Here is a 17,889-nt window from a genome sequence, read left to right as displayed (position 1 = left end):
GTAAGAATACTATGTCCCATGTTAGATGCCCAGTCAAGACAAAAATCATAGGTCAGGAAACAAGACTCCTGAATTCCAAAATCTGCATTTTCTCCTGCAGACTTTGTCATGTCTCTTAAAATGTTTTTAAATATGCATAGATCATCCTAAGAGCTTCAGGGTCTGTCAGATGAACTCCCCACCCCAATGCACACACACTTGGGTTGATGAGGAGTGCCCTCTAAATACATAGGGATCCATAGTACCATGCTCTGTTATGGCTCACAAGAGTAGATCATATGAATTTCTATGGGAAACAAGTGCTGGAGCTAGACCTTAAACCAGGTAGTTGAGGAAGCTTCTCCAGTGCCTACTGACATGACTATAGGTCCCTTGAAATTAACAGTTTTAGATTACTATTAGCATGGCTGGCTAAACAGAAAAATACCAGGACCTGAGGGCAGAAAAGTCAACAGTTGGACAGTGATAATCAGAGGAGTGTGAAACCACAGAATATAGTAAAATGTTTTAAAATGCTTTGGGGAAAGAGGTCATCAGCTACAGAAGAGAGGCCAGGGCCACAGGCTGCATGCCCCCTCCATCTAAACACTTAAGAACATACTTTTTCAAACCAATTATTCACAAAGCCAACACAGAAGATTCCTTACTGCTTTTGTTCAGTGTGGATATCCAAATACCCCCAGCAACCAGCACCTTAGATGCTTTCAGAGCTACACATACATCACTAATAAAGGTTCTAGCAAAAAAGGTACTTTGACATTTTCTACAGGATATAAGTTTCAGTCAAGAGACAGGTTTTAAAACAACAAAACAGAAAACATTATTTTCTTATCAAAACAGTAGGCTTGCAGGCCAATACAGCCTCTAGTATAACAGGTTATAAATGGAGATGAGAAACAGATGAAAAAGGCACATTTTAGCCTTCCAGCTCTTCTGAGCTCTATTGGTGGATTTTCTACAGCTGCAGCACTGCTGCTTCCCACCTGCTGCAAACTCAGCCTCACTCCTACCCCTCAGCAGCCCTTTCCTCCTCCCCTCCAGCCACCCTCACCCCTCCCCAGCAGGCTACAGCACTTTGGACCAGACATTGCACCACCACAACAGCTCATGTGCCTAGCCTGCCAGGGAGCTACAGAGGTGCTTACTGCCTAGTGATACATACCTAGCCACTGCTGTCTCAGCAAGCTGACCGCACACCACCAGAGCAGCGCCTCAGGGATGGGGCCTATGCTCTGGCTTAGCACCTCCACCCCACCGCTGAGCTCCCTGACCAGCTTGCCAAGGCAGAGCAAAAGACATGAGGAGAAACTAGGGCACCATCAACCAAGCACCGCCCCTTCACCCCTTTATAGGCCCTGGGGAGCATGGGGCGAAGGCACGTGGACAGCTGGCACCACAGGATTGGTCAGGGTCACAGCCCTCAGCACGGGATTGGCCAGAAGTGCAACCCACAGCAGCTATGAAAGCTTGGCAGAAGCCCCTTCCTTCCTCTCCCCCCTTTTCTTGCTCTGGGTGGTGGGGGAGCTGCATGGGCCTCCCTGCTGCTGTGGTGCTGCAGTCTGGAGGGGCTGTGTGAGGCTGGAGGAGATGATGAGGTTGGGAGGAAGCCTCAGCTCAGAGCGGTAGGAAGGGCCCTGTGCAGAACTGCTGGGCTGCCTGGTTGGGAGGTGGTGCGTCTGCCTGGGGAGATGCTGCCCTGCAGGAGGGGACTGTGTCTGGGAAGCCCTCTGTGCTGGGGGCTGCCTCCCCCACCCCAAAATCCTGTGGGGCTCAGTGGGGTTGGCTGGGAGCAGGCTGCAGGAGAGGCTTCCTAGTGGAAAGCACTGCTTTTTGTTCAGTGACTTCTTTGTAACTTACCAGAAATGTTCAAATATCTCTTGTCCATATTAACCTAACAAAATAGGATTTTTTGATTAACTCAAAACTTTTTGAACCAATTCAAAAAGCACTATATTTAATTTTATTTATTTTATTTTGAATAGTTCAGACTTTTGCTTTCTCCTGGGAGCCAGACTGCTTGTAAATATAATTACAGAAAATACTCTGTTTGCATTGAATAGGATATACTGCATAAAGACCTTATGTGACCAGAGACCCTGGCTGACAGGGGAGGCAGCTTCACCAGCTTTCTGGGGTGAGTACTCCAGTAAGGCTGAGTGCTACTGTCAGGTAATACTGAACTGATGTAGGACAAAGCACTTTGGGCAGTTCAGTAAACCTCCCAAGCATCCCATTCAGTTGTGGATGGGAAATGCCAGTAATCTGGCTGAAACGGTCAAAGTAGCTTTGCTTATTTTCTCTAAGATGGAAAGTTTTTGGAAATGTATGGGTCTGAATTATTTTTATTTCTGTACATCCTGGAATGAGTACTGTTGCATTAGTAGAACTTCCCATGGGAAGATGAGTTTTAGCTAAGTCATTTTGTTAGCTTACAACAACAAAAGATGAGTTAAATTACAGTAACATGGTAAGTCACAGGGGTCTACTACTGCCACTTGCTGTGGTGCAGACCAGTGGGATCCTGTGCAGCCTATGCACAGGGCAGAGAACTGTTGTTTGCCCCCAGAGGCCTCCTCATGCTGCAATTACCCTGCAGTGACCCAGTGCTCTTGCTTGTGTTCTGGGATTTGCCAGTTATGAGACACAAAGCAGTTGGTGTCAGTGCTTTACTAAAGGGGTATTAATATGTCCAGGCCATGGAAAATCTGAACTCCCTTGAACACTGTTGTATGTATTTGATAATGGGTTTGTGTAGAATGATGCAAAGACTGATTATTTTTGTTTCGTTTACGTTTCATATTGATTTATTGGAAAAATAGGTGCTGCTCTAGTCTTGTAGCAAATAAACTTACTGAAAACAGTTATTGCTACTTTATAAATGTTAGAGATCTATGTGCAAAGTGTTGACTCCTGAATCTAATAGGGTTGTAATATCAGTTCTGTCTTGTATTAATGTGACCTGTATAAGTACATGTGCTGAAATGCTAGCAAAGCTGATTGAAACCCATACTTTAAGGTGGGGGGGGGGGGGAAGAGTATGCAGCATCCAAGAGCTAGTGACAGAATCAGCATGCTGATGCTCAGCATAACTCTGGCAAATCTTAAAGGTGCTCTGTTAGCTGCTTTGTTTCTGTGGGAATGTTACATCCTGGCAACAGCACAAGGGAGTTTTATAGATTAGTAGAGAAGTAAATGAGATTCCTGAGACATGCTTTTATGGTCCTTTCAGTAGTAGGACTCCCACATATAAAGGAAGGACAGGAGCTCAGGGAGGAGAGTTCACCTGGAAAGCAGTATTCAGGTGACAGGGAACAGCTGATGCAACTCCCTGAGAAGTACCTCAGCTGTGGGACTTGAGAAAGGAGAATTTACCCAGAGAACCAACTCACATGGTATTGCAAGGAAAAATTTTCAGCTATATTTTCATGTATACTGATTTCCACTGTTTATGCTTGGAGACTTGTGTGGATCCTGATTATTCCTGGGCTGCCTTCATCTGGGCTTTCCTTGCTGGCTTACAGCATGAGCATGTTACCTGATGTGAGTGGTATGGGAGTCCCAGGGACTGGAGGAAAGCTGTGTGGATGATGTCCAGGGAGCATGGATGATGCCAGTGCTGCATACTGGGAATGAGAATTGGAGGTTAATAGGAGTGGCTATGGAGTGGGCTGGGCAGCACTAGTGAAGAGGCCTGAGTAGGGGTTGCAATCCTTTCCATTCATTCCCATCAAAATCCTTCTCTGCTGGACACTTCTGCCAGCATTGGGGTTGTATGTTTAGCTGTGTGATCAGCAGCCATGTATTTCCATATGGGTTTCCATGATGTCCATGTTTTATAGCATAAAAGCAGTGAGTCTAGAATTTCTGTGGTGTTCCCCCTGCATACACATTATTCAGTGAATGTAGCTCCAGTGTGATTCACATATTCCAAAAAGGAAGCAGATAAATGGGAAGGAAGGAGGCAAGTATCTATGGCAAAAAGCTAGGAAGTGCTGTGAAGGAAATATGGTAAAATGAATCTCAGTGAGACTTGTTGATGCCATACTTGCCATGGAATTGCAGAAGAGAATAAAAAGAAAATTAGTGTAGTAACAAAGGAAGCTTTAAGTAAATAGAAGTATAGATGTAGCAAGAGAAAAGCCAAAATCCAGTACCTAAATAAAAGTATGAAGAAAAGGTTAAGATAAAAATACTGGTGCAATTGAAAAGCTGGATGACAGAAAATGGATTCAATGTAGCAAAGAAAAAATCCATTGGAGCTGTCCACTTTAAAAAAAAAAAAAAAAAAAACTGAAGGAAACCTTGGTTTGCGATGCTTGCTGTAAAAGCTATAGGTATTGGTTTTGAATTTTTATGCCTGCTCTCCAAAACTAGTATTACTGTAAGAGCACTTCTGCTAATCCTATAACATTACCTAAACAATCTACATTTGTAAGACATGGTATAGCAACTGTGATAATGTCAGACAATGAATCAATTTGATTGTGATGTTTAAGCATTTTCAAAATTGTGGCTTTTATGAATGTGTAACAGCAAACTCAGAGCTATAGTCAAATAGCCTTGTGGAAAAAAAACTGCTAAAAGCATGTTTCAAAAAGTGAAGCTAGTACTTGGCACTATTAAATTCTAGTATAGCATCCTGGAAACTGGAACTGCCTCTTGAAAGTGGGATTCTCACTTGCTGAAGTCTTGTTTAATAGCTTTAAAACAAGAAAGATTAGAAAGTCTTTGCAGCCACAAGAGATTATCTGTAAAGTATTTGGTGAAACATTGCCCAAGAGACAATGATCTCTAAGTTATGTCTTACTCCTATGGGCAACTTGCAAAGTGAGAACATCCTGTGGGGAAATGGGAGAAATTGCAGGTTCTTTACAAGAGGTGTATTCTGGGTCTCAGTTTGAAAATGGATCTGGCTACTGAAGAGTGGGTTAGGCAGAATTAGTGAAAAAGACTGAGCAGAGCAATGTGGAAACTAAAATCTATGGGATTTTCCCCTTGTACTTTAGCTCTCCAAAGCAACTAAAGTTGACTGAAAGCTATAGAGACATGGAATGTATTACCAGCAATTTTTTTTCCCTTTTGGACAGCAGAAGGCAACTAATTCTAGGATGTAGTTGCTGATGTAACACTGCCTTCTTTAAGGCAAATTAATGCTCAGTGGTGATTTATCTGAGGGAGCTTGTGAACCTCTTCACAAACCCTTTCTTGCATACAATTGCGTTAATGAGTTGTCATAGTTACAATGCTTAGCGCGGATTCCCCAGCATCTATCATACTTTTGCTGTCTATGGCTAGACCACAGAGAGCCACTGAGGTCTGAAATTCTTCCTTGTCCATGGGTGCTGCTCTTCTGAGGTCTGGAGCCTAGTTCCTTAAAATCATGTTACTTCTTTCAAAAACTGAGCCATACTTTTTTGCTATATACACAGCTGAAAGAGAATCTGTACCCTCTCCTCATGAATCTACTCTATTCCTTTTCTACATGGGCTCTGACATTAGAGCTCTAAGCTAAGAAATTGAAAGTGGATTCAATGTTTTTCTGACAAAGTGGAATTTGAATGTATTGGTAAGTGCCCAGAATAACAACCTATAAAATATTTTAGGCTGACAACTGTGTGCATGCATGTGTTTGCACACATAAATATTCTTCTTTGGAGCAAGGCCTGGAATCCAAGTTTTTTATTTTTAAACAAGTGCCCTAAACATTAACTTTAAAGTATCTCTAGTTTTTGCTTTCCCTTGGCCCAAAGATCTTGAGTGCTTACAACAACTTTGAAAGGAAGATGGAGGCTTGTTCTTCCCCACATCTTCTTCCCTTGCCTTAGCCTTGTAATTAAGGACTTCTCTTAAAAGATATGGTTTGCAACCCCCTGGGCTTGGGAGAATGCTGAATATTGGTCTCAGTGTAACTCCCTTTATAGTTGTCCCCTATGGGACACAATGTTGTCTTTTTTTATAATGTGATCTTGCTTTGTCTTCAGTGGAAAAGCATGGGTTCCTTCCTGCAGGGAACAGCCTTCAGATGGAAGGGAGGGCTTTCAGATGCCAGAAAGAGCATTCCAGTTATGCCAACTAGAAAGCCTGGAAATATGTAGGAAGTTCAGAAAATGTCCAGTTACTGGCTAGCTTTAAGAGATGCCTCTCTAAATGGACAAACTTAATGCAGCCCCCTTAGCTGGACAGACTTAAAGCAGCCCCCTTCTCTATAGATCACATGCTGAAGTACAGGGAATTAATGTTTCTAGGCCTGAACGCCACTATGGAGGCAGGATTCTAAAAGCTGAGTGTTGCACTACTAACACTGGTTTTGAAGTCCGTTTACTCTGGATCAAGCTCAAAGTGCTTTCTGAAATGCAAAAGGACAGTTCTTCACAAGTTCATTTCCTTCTTCATCAAAGCTAACATCTGTTATTTTACCCTTGCTCTACTTTTTGAAACTTTTCTGCTTCAAATAAGTTGACAGAGCAATACTTTCTCTGCTTTTTTTATATGAGGATAGTTTACTAAATGAATAGTTCTTTGAAGCCATAGCTTGCACTTCTAGAAGCTATCTTACCTAGTTGAATTCTAAGATCCATGTCTAAGGTGAAATCCAGGTCTGATTGCAGAAAAGCATAGACAGTGTTGGCTGTAATAAAAGCACAGAAAATCTTTGATTCTGGAAGTGCTTCTGTCTGCCTTTAGATATATGTAAGGTACATTCAGGAAGTCTGAATTTTTATAGTTTGCTGTTTTTGCAGCTTTAAAAGGAGCAATGCAGCAAAAACATGCATGACTTATCAGAGGAAAATCTTGTGAAATGTTTCCAGATGAAAGAAAATTGCGAAGTGTCTCTTGAAAGGAATACTTCTGCTCACATTATGTTCCTTTGAATGGCCTAAAGCATTAGGAGAGGCTCGGAAAAGTATGTTATTTTTTCCCTTGCATTCTATCAATGAGGTTGAGTAGAATGAAGAGTTTTGTGCTGTACTGTGGCACTCTTTGCATGATGTAATGTCATTGCTTGGTTTATTCATTCAGCATAAAAATGAGTAAGTAAACTCCACTGATCTTGGGGTGCACTAAGGAAACTAGTTCAAAAGAGCTACCAGTCACTATTGAAGTAGTTCCATGGGGTAAATGATAGATCATCATTCCTTTCAAGTGGCAGAGTATTCAGCTGTACTTCTCAATTGTAGTTTAATCTTATGCGGTAGAGGTTTAAGTCTGGAATAATCAGTAACAATGTGCCTGCTTTTAAACTTATGTCAGTGTCCTAGCTGCTTGGCTGAGTCCTGTTAAACATTACCTTATTTAACCCTGTGACCAGCAGCCTGTCAGCAAAATGTCAGTGTTATTCTGGGATTATTTGTAGCTTTTCATTTCTATCAAGTGATGCACATCTAACACTGCTTTTACTTGAGCAAGCATATGAGAAGACAGAATGGTTCAGTTACCCAGTCAGCTGCACACACATCTTTAAATATTTAGTCATGTGTCATAACTGTGTGGCTAGTTTTCTCTGGGTAGTTCTTATCCATAGTGTCCTTACAGAAAAATCTCTTGGTACAGGAGCAAGAGACATTCTGATCCAAACTGAGAATCTGCTCTTTCAGGAAATTGCTGGAGCCAGTCAGTGGCAAAAAGTGAGTAGGCTAAGTGGCACAGCTAAGTGTAGGCTGTGGCTAAGTTTCAGGTAGAAGCCAGCAAAACTCAGTGTAACCTAGTATGTCCCTTTCTGACATGAAAGGTGTTGGTTTTGTTGGTGCTTTTTAGTTAGAGCAGTTGAAATGAATGACCACCTGCTGATCTCTGCCAGTGTCTTCAAGCTAAATGCCACTGTTGGTTCTCCTCAACTTTGGTATCCTCTTTGCCTGTCATCCTACAACCTCCAGCTGAACCCAGTTACCTGCTGGTCACTGGTTGTGCTGTTCAGTATAAGGTAATGAACTTAAATATAGTTGTACAGTGACTTAATACTTGCATCATCTATGTTAAATCACGGGAAACTAAATGAATATCAATTCTCAGCACAGCACTGGTAAGTGATATCTGTCTGTTATAAAGATATTCTTCTGACACCTTAGTTTTGCTTGTCACCTTGTTAAACTTAAAGGAACCAGTAGTGTGTAGTAAAGTACTGAAGATATGTTGAATCTGGGGGATATAGAGGCAGTGAACTTGAAGTCTGACTTGTCTGTTTTGACAGACTGTATTTCTCTCTTCCAGAGAAAGTCTCTTGACTAGGCTGTATTTCTCTTCCAGTTCTTCTCCAGAAAGATGCTTAATAATAGCACCAAAGCTACACAAATAGCTACTTTTTAAAGCTATTCCAGGGAAATGTGGGCATCAAGAATCCCTTTTTTATTCAAGCAGCTAGCCTCTAAAATATTTTAAATATTGTTTTTAAATAAGGGAGTAGAATAATTACAACACCCTTCTGAATGTTTTATTGTCATGATTCACTAGTAGAGGAAAACAAATATAGATGGTACTTTTAAAACAAATACCACAATATGCAGTTACAAAGCCATAATTCTGATACATGTGAAAGTGCAAGCATATGGATGCTTAGGTTAACTTGATCAGTGAGTGCATGTGATATTTGCTTAAGAAACAACATGAGGCAACTAGTAGTAGTCTTTTTTAGAAAAGACAGCTATTTATACTAGTGCTCTGACCTGAGGGCCACTCAGACAGGAAAAATGAATAAAAAAAATATGGTGTGGTATTCCTCTTAGTGTCAGATTAACTTTGAAACATACATGCAATTTCCAGCTAAAATGATCAGTAATTGTCACCTGGATGGCCTAACAGCAAAAAAGAATGTAGTGAATATGGACTACTCAGGTGTATCCTGGTGTTTCATTCATTTGTGTGATCATTCCTGTAAGAAGCTCTTGCCAGAACACATGCATCTTTGCATTACAGCAAAGGCAGCAAAAATGAAAGTGGGACAACTGTGTGCAATTTCTTGATGGTAAAGATCTGGCCAAGTATTTCCATACAGTGTAAACAAATAATTGAATTCCTGTTTCAGTTTAATGGTTAAATGATCCAGAACAAGAATTTTGTTCAAACTTTTCCCTCAGTTCTCCTTTACAGAGGCTTAGCTTTAGCTATAAATAACTACATCTATTTATAAACCAGCTGCTCTATGTTGGAGCTTGACAATAACAGAGTTCTTCATTTGTAGCTCATGATCTATTTGCTTCTAATCAAACAATATAGCATTAAAGGGAGGAGTACAATCATTAGCTTTTTGGAAAGCCGTCTTGGCTACTGCTGTTCAAACTGCAGTAGTAGAAATAGTAAAGAATCTAAATCTTTGGGGGGTAACAATATGAAAAAAATGGAGAAGCTCTTTCCCTAGGGTAACTAATGCTTTGAATTGTCTACTTTGTTTTTTTGGGAAAAAAAATTAAGTGAGAATCTGAGATGCTGGAATCTAGCTGGTTAAGCATGTTTCATTCAAATGGAAATTCCTGTCTTGACTGCAAAACTGTCTTTCCCATTGCAATAAGAAGTTTAAAGCTACTCAGCATCCTCAGACCAACTGAAGGTAGTGGTGAGCCTGTGCCTACTGTTTGGAATATTCTCTAACTTTTCTGGCTTGCTGCTTCACACTAGTCAGTGTCTGAAGTTGGAGAGGCTGAGTCCTGTTTCAAATAAGCAGGGAATTGGGCTTTTTCAGTTTCTGTAAGGATTGAAACTTGTTGCTCTGAGGTTCAGGTCACTTGATATTCTGGCACCCGCAGATATTTTCTCAGCAGTACTGATTGGCATTGACAAGTAATCCCTAGACCAGGCTGCATCTAAAGAAGCTTTCACAGATGTTACATTAAGGCTATATGGCACAGAATTATGGGAGCTGTGCAGATATTCAGACTCTACCCAAGTTCTTAGTGCTATAGCTTGCTATCGACTTAAATTGCTGGAGGTCTTGCTATCTCAGACATGGGTCATGCAAAGTACTTTAGCGGAGACTATGCATTGCAAATAATTTATACTCTGGCTCACAGCCAAGAAATTTTACCTGTGTATACTGTCCTCTGGTCAAAGACAGACTTTTACTGAAAGCAGTGAGAAATCTGCAAATAAGATCAATGTAGATTTTTGCCTTATCACTGCTAATTCTTCAGAACCTGTCACAGTTTGTATCATGCAGCGTGATGGTGAGTTCAGCAAAGAACTTCAATTACTTTTGTCTTGGTTTTGCTATTCCCATTTCATTTTTTTGTACCTTGTCATTGTTTTTTCTGGACACTACTGTCAACAATTCTTATCTTCCACTTTTTTCAGTAATCAGTCACTGAAATGACTAGTATCTGAATAGCTAATGCTTATATTAATGTTTTCTGTAGGCTTCAGATTAATTTCTCTAAATGAGCAATAGGGTTTTTAACTCCCAGTCATTTTTTAAGCTTTCTGTAGGATCAGGAAAAGAGGTACAGTAAGTTATACCTGATCTATATTTTGCCTTTACAAAGACTTACATTTGCATTTGTATGTATTGTGCAGAGCCTTAAATGCTTCTTGGGGAGGTGGGAAGATTTGAAACATCTGTTTCAAGCCAATAAATCTTTCTTTGCACCAGCCCATCTCTAAAGTTGGCTGCTAAGCAGACTGCAGTCATTTTTAATGGCATCTTTATGTTAGAGAGCCACAATAAATAAATCATGATGTTAAAATCAATGCCACAAATTGTCTGAAGGAAGCCAGTGGGCAAAAATTGCCCTCTGTTAAGCTCTAGTTGAGTCTAATTTTCTGCTGCAATCAGTGTTAGTGGAGGTAGCTGAGGTGCTAACCTTTTCTCCTCCTCCTTTTAGCCTGCCTCCAGTTTCTCTGCTGCAGGGTGAGAGCTGCGCAGGCCTCTGCCTCATCTGCCTTTGTTAGTGACTTGATGCCATGTGTCACTGGCCCCCATGGCTGATGTTTTGGATGAGGCTCTCCAACATACCCTTTGAGAACATGCCTTGCTGTTGTGTGATGTCCACAGGAGAGGCAAGGGGGGAAGCAGTTTAGCTTGTCTCCTTCCCATTCACAGGGAAACCTCTCTAGCTTTGTAAATAGAATGAGACTGAATTTTCTATAGTAAAATACTGAAAGTTAAATTCCCTTCCTATTCTAGGTAATAGTGTCATACTTCATGAGTGCTCAAAACTTAGCAGAGCTTGGTCTTCTCTCTCATTTTATGGGGCGGGGGGAACTTGTGTTGCAATAAAATGCAGCAGTATAAAGGCAATCAGTCTGAGTGTTGGGATAAATAAAAATTATTCTTATTCACAATCCTCAGATGATTGTGTAAAATTATGTGAAATACTAGATCCAATATGAAATAGAATATAATAGTTAAGAAATCATTTAAAGGAAAGTTGCTTCTTTTGGCAAAAAAAGTTCTATCAGAAGAGTAATGAAACTGATATGAGCCTATGAAAATCTGTGCATCTTTTTACTGTAGGTAAAACTGATGGAGGAACAATTCTGGAGTTCTAAACCTCTGAATGATCCTTCCTGACACACTGAAATGTTTCTCTTCTGAACAAACACTTGAAATTATAGGTCACTTATAAGGATTAGGATCTACTGGCCTAGGTGCACTCATGAGTAATTAAATGATCTCTGTGAACTGATTTGCCATGCAGCTGACTTATGTGTGGGAGTAAGTAAATGGCTCAGTGTACTCATAATCAGAGATGAAATTTTTAGTATGAATTCTGATTAAGCTTTGAAATGGCCTGCATTTAAACAGATGCTCAGGGACTTTAAATGAATTTCAGACAGAATCCAGGTCTTACCCCAGTACATGTCCTAACTACTAAGCTCCAATGATTTTCTTTTATGTTGTCTTAATGTTCTTTCCTGTTAGTAAGTCTTTCAGCTCTCTGGGGTACTTAAATGCCATGCTAATGGCAAGCAACTTGAGAAGGACCTCTCAGATCTGAGCAGGCAAAAAAAGGCAGTCTTCAATGTCAATTACACTGATAAAGAAAAGTAATGCCTCAAGAGAAAAAAACTGAACTGTGACCATGTGATGCTGAACTCAAAATTGACCGTTACAACTCCAGAAAGTGATACAGAAGTTGACAGCTCTCTGAAATCATAGGCAGGGATGTACCTGCTAACATCTCTAATAGAACAGTGGTGGGTGTTGGCAGTGTACAAAGTGAGACTGAATACCAGCCAGACTCGTGTGCTTTCCCTAACAGCACCTTGTGCTGCTGCTGCTGTGTTAACTCACTGTTAAGCAAGTGGAGACAACCTTCCAGCACCCTGTTACTGGAAATTAGGATATTCTACAGGGGATGCACAATTTGTATTTCTTGCATTCTGTTTGTACACCCAAATCTTTTACGTAACTACAAGTGAGTAGCAGCGCTCTCATCAACGCATTTTTTCAAAAAACATGCATCTTCAAAAGAAGATTCTGGTATATGGATCCTAAATAGATGGACATGCTTTACTGCAGTGCCAAGCATCAGAAAGAGGGACAGGTTTTGGAGTATGTTCATATCCTCAGATGACAGTTTGCTCAGCACAGTGGCTATTTGGGGACCCCTGGGTGAGGCACCATTTCCCCTCAGGCATCATGTTTGGACTTAGGCATTTAATACAGGATTCAAGATCCCATTTTAGTAGTCAGGAGCCTGAATGTTAGATACTGTAGTGATCAACTTCTAGGTGCCTAAATCCTTTCTGGATGTATTTCATCATATTGATAACATTCAGTGGTGAATATGAAGTGAATTTGTTTTTCTCAGTCTCATGTCCTGCAGAGATGCCTCCAGATTCTCTTTAGGAGTGTTCATTGTGGTGGTTGGATTATTTTACTGTGGTTTTACTAAATGGTTCAAATTCTGACTCTGCAGAGACTAAACTTTCTCCATCCAGATAATTTATCCACTGTACTATCCTTGTTGGATGAGGGTTACTTAATTCTGTGTTCATAGGCAACTTAATGCCATATTTATTACTGAGATGTGGGTCAGAGTGAACAGGAGTAGTAGTTTCAAGTATACACAAGTACAAATATAAAACTGATCTATCCATTAGCACTGGAGAATCAAATTCTTCAAGGCTTTAAATTGGAATTTGGAGAAGTAATATCGATTCCCAGGAAACCAGGATTTGAGGATACATGCATCATTTAAAGATAATGTTAAGTAACTCGTTGGTTAATTCACTATAAACCTGAGTATTCTTCATTCAGCCTTTAGTAAGAAAGCAACACGCATGTAATGTATATTAAAACAATCCATTATACAATACCTGCATATCTAGATTATAGATGCATCTTTTTTCATCAAATAGACTGTTTAGGAAACTTAACTGAATCTTCTCAAATCTCTTCCAAAAAATGTCTCTTGCTTATCCAGATACATAGAGATCATGGCCAAGATTCAGTGTTTTTGCAAAACTCTGAAGATCTTGAGTTAAAGATACCTGGCCCCTCAAACTGTTTTTTCCTTGCCTCTGTTTGCTCCCCACCTGCCCAGGATTTTAATAATTTAATCAGTTTTTACTTTAACTCTTGCTGAAAGACTGAAATGGATTTAAGAAATGCTATGCTTTTTGGCATAAGTAGGCAGAGCCATGTTCTTTCCAGAAGGCAAACAGTTTGCTCATGCCTTGGTACTTAACTGCTTATAAACAGAAAATTACCTTAATGTAAGGAAAACATTCTCTTTCAATTGGTAGTTCGGCAGGCAACCCTGAGGCTGTTATTTCATCACAGGAATTCTTTATATTTGTCTAAAAACCTGTATTTCACTTAAATGCACATTTAACACTATACTTTATAAATGCAGAAGAATAATGCATGGGAGGCATTACTAGCTGTTGATAAAGATGGGCTGTGATGGTAAGCATATGTTCTGTGATAACAGTGCAGCTGGAGTGCCTGATTGCTCAAATAAGCACTGAAGGGTACTCTTAAAATATATTTAAATGATACATAGGGACTTTCATGGTAGGCTGAATCCAAGGCCCTGTATCCTGTTTGCAATAGAGGCCAGTACCTGATGTGTCAGAAAGGTGTAAAATTAGCATAATGTACCCTCCAAATTAATATTTGCTTGATTTATAATAGCAGTGAGATTTATTGAAGCATGGAGAATTTGACCTGAAAAAGTTTAGAGATAGCAGGGAGAAAAGCAAAAATTAAGTAAAAAAGCACAAACCTAAGCTGGCAAATGCAGCTTTTTAAAAGCTTATGAGAACTGCTTAGAGAAAAATAGAAACTACATTTCTGTCATTTTGTCCCTGTTCTTACAATATTCAGAGCTGTATCCACTGTTGCTGTAATATCCAACATCTGTTGCAAATTGAATCCTTAAGATTTATTACTCCTTTGTGAGTTTGTGTGGAGTGTTTCCATTCCTTGAAAAATGATTTTGGTTGTATCATATCACACAGCTGTGTGATCACAGGAGGTATGGAATTAAATAGAATCTATTCCTTAACTCGTCCAACAGAGGAGTTTAAAGCTTTGGATGAAACAGATAAAATAATGTTGTCTTTGATGTATGAAATAACATTTAAAATTCCAATTTTACATTCATTGCTAGAGATATACAGTGACTCCTGTTTCATCAAATGGAGCTTCAGAATAACTGTCAGATGTTTGGAACAGTTCACATTCTTCCACACTAAGTCAACCAGTGTTAGGAAAATATGGCAGATGGCTTAGCATAGAGTTTTGCTTCATTCCTGTGTTACACAAGATAGTAATAAAAATGCAAATAGCACAAGATCTGTGCAATCTATAGCAAATAAGAGAAGTTTTATGGTAAAACAGACCTTTGTTTTTGAGACCAGTTGCTTTAAGGCAGAAGGTAACAACACAATGTTTGTAGTAAGTATTAAAAGAGGATTTGATTTCTTTTCTGTGGAGTGTAGTGTTCTGTAATTTGGACTTCATATTTTCAAGAGACTTGCTATATTGAAATAGAAAAATTGGATGGATCAGTGAAAGCTGTTTATTTAGAAAAATTGCTCTGGTATGATGTGATGGAATCTTGCTGCAGTATATCTTTTAGCTAAGTTCTTACATCTGTCTGCTGCAGGCATTTTTGCGGGGGGTGGGTGGGAAATGCAGTTAAGTTGACAACTTGAAAGTGTAATAGATACATGAATATGGTGAATCTGACCACCCAAAATACAACAGTGAGAACTCTCTGATACTCAAAGCATAATTATCTGCATACCTATTATTTCCTTACTGCAGAATTTATCTGCCTCAAAGGAAGTGAAATACAGAATTTTTTTCTTTGGATTTGCTCCTTCGGCTGCTTAATCACCACCTAATTGCCACAATGCTGAACTCTTCTGTAAGTCTGAGAAGCTGTTAGCCCTCATGAAGAGGGATGAAAGGAGCAGGTTCTGCTCCAGAAACAGTGCTTCCATCCTTTGGCTCAGCTGTTCTGTAGTTCAGCCTTGCATGAGGAATTGGCAGTGGTCTGTGCTGCATGGTGTTGACCTCTTTGTCCTTTCCCTTACCTATCCCAAGACCCTCTCACCTCAGCCCTGTTTTGGAGCCACTGTCTCATTACACTCAAGCCTACCCTGGGATCACTTGTGCTCAGTGTTGCATTTCACTAACATGGTGACGTGCTGTTCGCAGAGTGTGAATGGCTGTGTTAGATGAAATTGCTGTCCCCCTCACCTCTGCCCTTCCCTAGTAAGTCAACTGTTGAAGGAAAAGTAATAAAAGCCCAAAAAGGGAAGATCCTACTGACTTTCAAGAGTTTGGGGCATAAATGCCACTTGTGCTGGGTTGGAAATCTCCCCCTAAAAGCTACTGCTGTTACAATCGGGTCTGGCAGTCTGTCTCGGTGCATTTCTGTGCATCAAAACAAACCTACCGAATAACAGGACTGGGGGACTTGACCTTACTGCTTTTGCAGAGCAGTGTCAATAGGACCGTGGTAATGCAAGTGCATGCTAAGACTTCCTAGCTTGGCGGGTTTCCTCTTTGCTCAGAATTTTTCCCTTGCTATGCCTCAATTCTGTTGACTCTATGGTTTAATTTAAGGAGATCTGAAACCTTGCTGGAATAAATGTTGCCAAACTAACGGCTCCTTTAGTTAGACCCTTAACTATGCTGTTGAATTCATAAGTTCCAAAATTTTGCAAGTTAAGGCTAGAATAAGGCTTTAGGCAGGATTCTTTGCAGAAATATAATTAGCAGGGGGATATACTGCAGTCCCCCATTCTTGGCTTCAAGTATTTAGAAATACACATACATGCACATTCATATGTGATAACTCTATAGCTTTACCATGGTTTCAGCTTTTTAGAAAAGGGAGTGTTTGGTAATATTTAGCTCTTTAATTTCAAATATTTCTAGCAGTGAGAGTTGACAAGACTTCTACAAAAAAGCAAATCTCACAGACACTGGAGGCACAAGTGTTGTCCCAGGCCAGACCAGCATACCATCTTGTCCGGGTTCGGTCCATTTAGCCCAAGTAAATGAGCATGGAGGCTAACAGATGGGAGGACTAGAACAGAACAAAGGCCATCATTTATCACTGAAGAAGTTATTTAATATATCTATTAGTTGTATTGGGTGTGAGGGGCAGGCTTTTGGAGGGGGGGGGGGCTGCTAAGGCTGAGCTGTGAGGGAGGAGGTGCTGCCTGGCCTGGTCAGGCTGCAGCCAGTTCCAGCCGGCCCCTAACGGCTGCTGAGCGGCTGCCTATGCCACAGCTCCAACTGGCAGAGCGGCGCGTGGGGTGCCTGTGCCGGAGCAGGGGAAACGAGTAAGAAGCAAGGAGCAGCGGAAAGAAACTGCTACGCACTGACCCCAATCCCCTGTGCTGCCTGGGGCCTCACCAGCGAGACTGGGAGAGCCTAAGCGTGATGTGTGGCGAAAACTGGGGGAGCTGAGATTAGGAAGGAGGGGGAAGAGGTGTTGGACTGAAGCTGAGCCTGAGGAAAGGGAGGAAAAGGGATCTGTAAGTACTGCGTTAACTGTTGTCTGTTTCTCGGTATCCAAATCAGTAATGAAATTGCTGATGAGATGAAATAATGAAATTGAGTGAAATTCCCTGAGTTGACTGTTTTGCCTGAGGCAGTAATGGGGGGGGGGGGGGGAAATGTGGGCGTCACCCAGATGACATGTGGTAGGGACTGGGGTAATTGCTGCGACTTTGAGATGCTGGAAGGAGTCTTGATTCAGGTAGGGGGAATTTGTGTGTGGGGAAACAGGTGCAAACAGTGTAAACAGGTGGGAAATGGTGAGTCTTGGCAAAGGCTCCCAGCAGGGCACTGGAGAGACAGGGCCTGCTTAGAGCTGGAGAGATGGGCTGGGGCTGCTTTGGTGAAAGTGAGGGCCTGCTAATGTAGGTGCTAACAAGTGCTAAGTGTGAAAGGGAGGCCCTTGGTCAGGAGTTGGCACTTGGTGATGCTGAAGTGGCCATGTTGCCAGCTAGGTGCTGAACAGCCGGGGACCTGAGTGGCTGCCTGGGGCAGGGAGACCCTCATACCTAGGATGGGGAAACTGAGGACTCTGGCAGATTAAAAAAGGAGCCTGTTTAGGGTGCCCCGGTTACAGTGATTAAGCACTGGAAATGGGAGCGCTGCTCTCCAAAGCGTAGCCACTGAATGGTCCTTTGCTCAAAGTGAAATTAATTATAGCATGCCTATGGCTGCTGCTGCAAGGAGATGCTGTTGCAGTGGTTACAGCAGTGCTGGGAAATGAGATGGTGGATTACAGCTGATGGCTTGAGAGCATTGTTTGGGGAAGTTTGGGGCTTATTCAATTTATAAACACTGTCCTGAGCCACAGAGGAGGGCTTTGGGATCAGATGATGGAGGGATATGTGGAGCAGTGGCCTGATCTTGCTGTTCCTGTAAAAGAGACCCTTGTCAAGGGGCAAAGTGTGGAATTTATAGTGGATGCATATTCAGAC

General features: G+C 41.1%; 1 long non-coding RNA gene across 5 annotated transcripts in view; it reads left to right on the top strand.

Annotated features, from left to right (window-relative positions):
* Positions 1-7,474: 7,474 nt before the first annotated feature.
* LOC112995290 (uncharacterized) overlaps positions 7,475-17,889 on the top strand; it is a 209,553-nt gene continuing 199,138 nt past the window's right edge. For all 5 annotated transcript variants that reach the window (XR_010388986.1, XR_010388989.1, XR_010388990.1 and 2 more), the window contains exon 1: positions 7,475-7,921. This is a non-coding gene — a long non-coding RNA (uncharacterized LOC112995290). The remainder of the gene's footprint in view (positions 7,922-17,889) is intronic.

This window comes from Dromaius novaehollandiae, chromosome 4, assembly GCF_036370855.1.
Source record: "Dromaius novaehollandiae isolate bDroNov1 chromosome 4, bDroNov1.hap1, whole genome shotgun sequence".
Classification (NCBI taxonomy): Eukaryota; Metazoa; Chordata; class Aves; order Casuariiformes; family Dromaiidae; genus Dromaius; species Dromaius novaehollandiae.
This window is presented reverse-complemented; position numbering and strand designations above follow the sequence as displayed.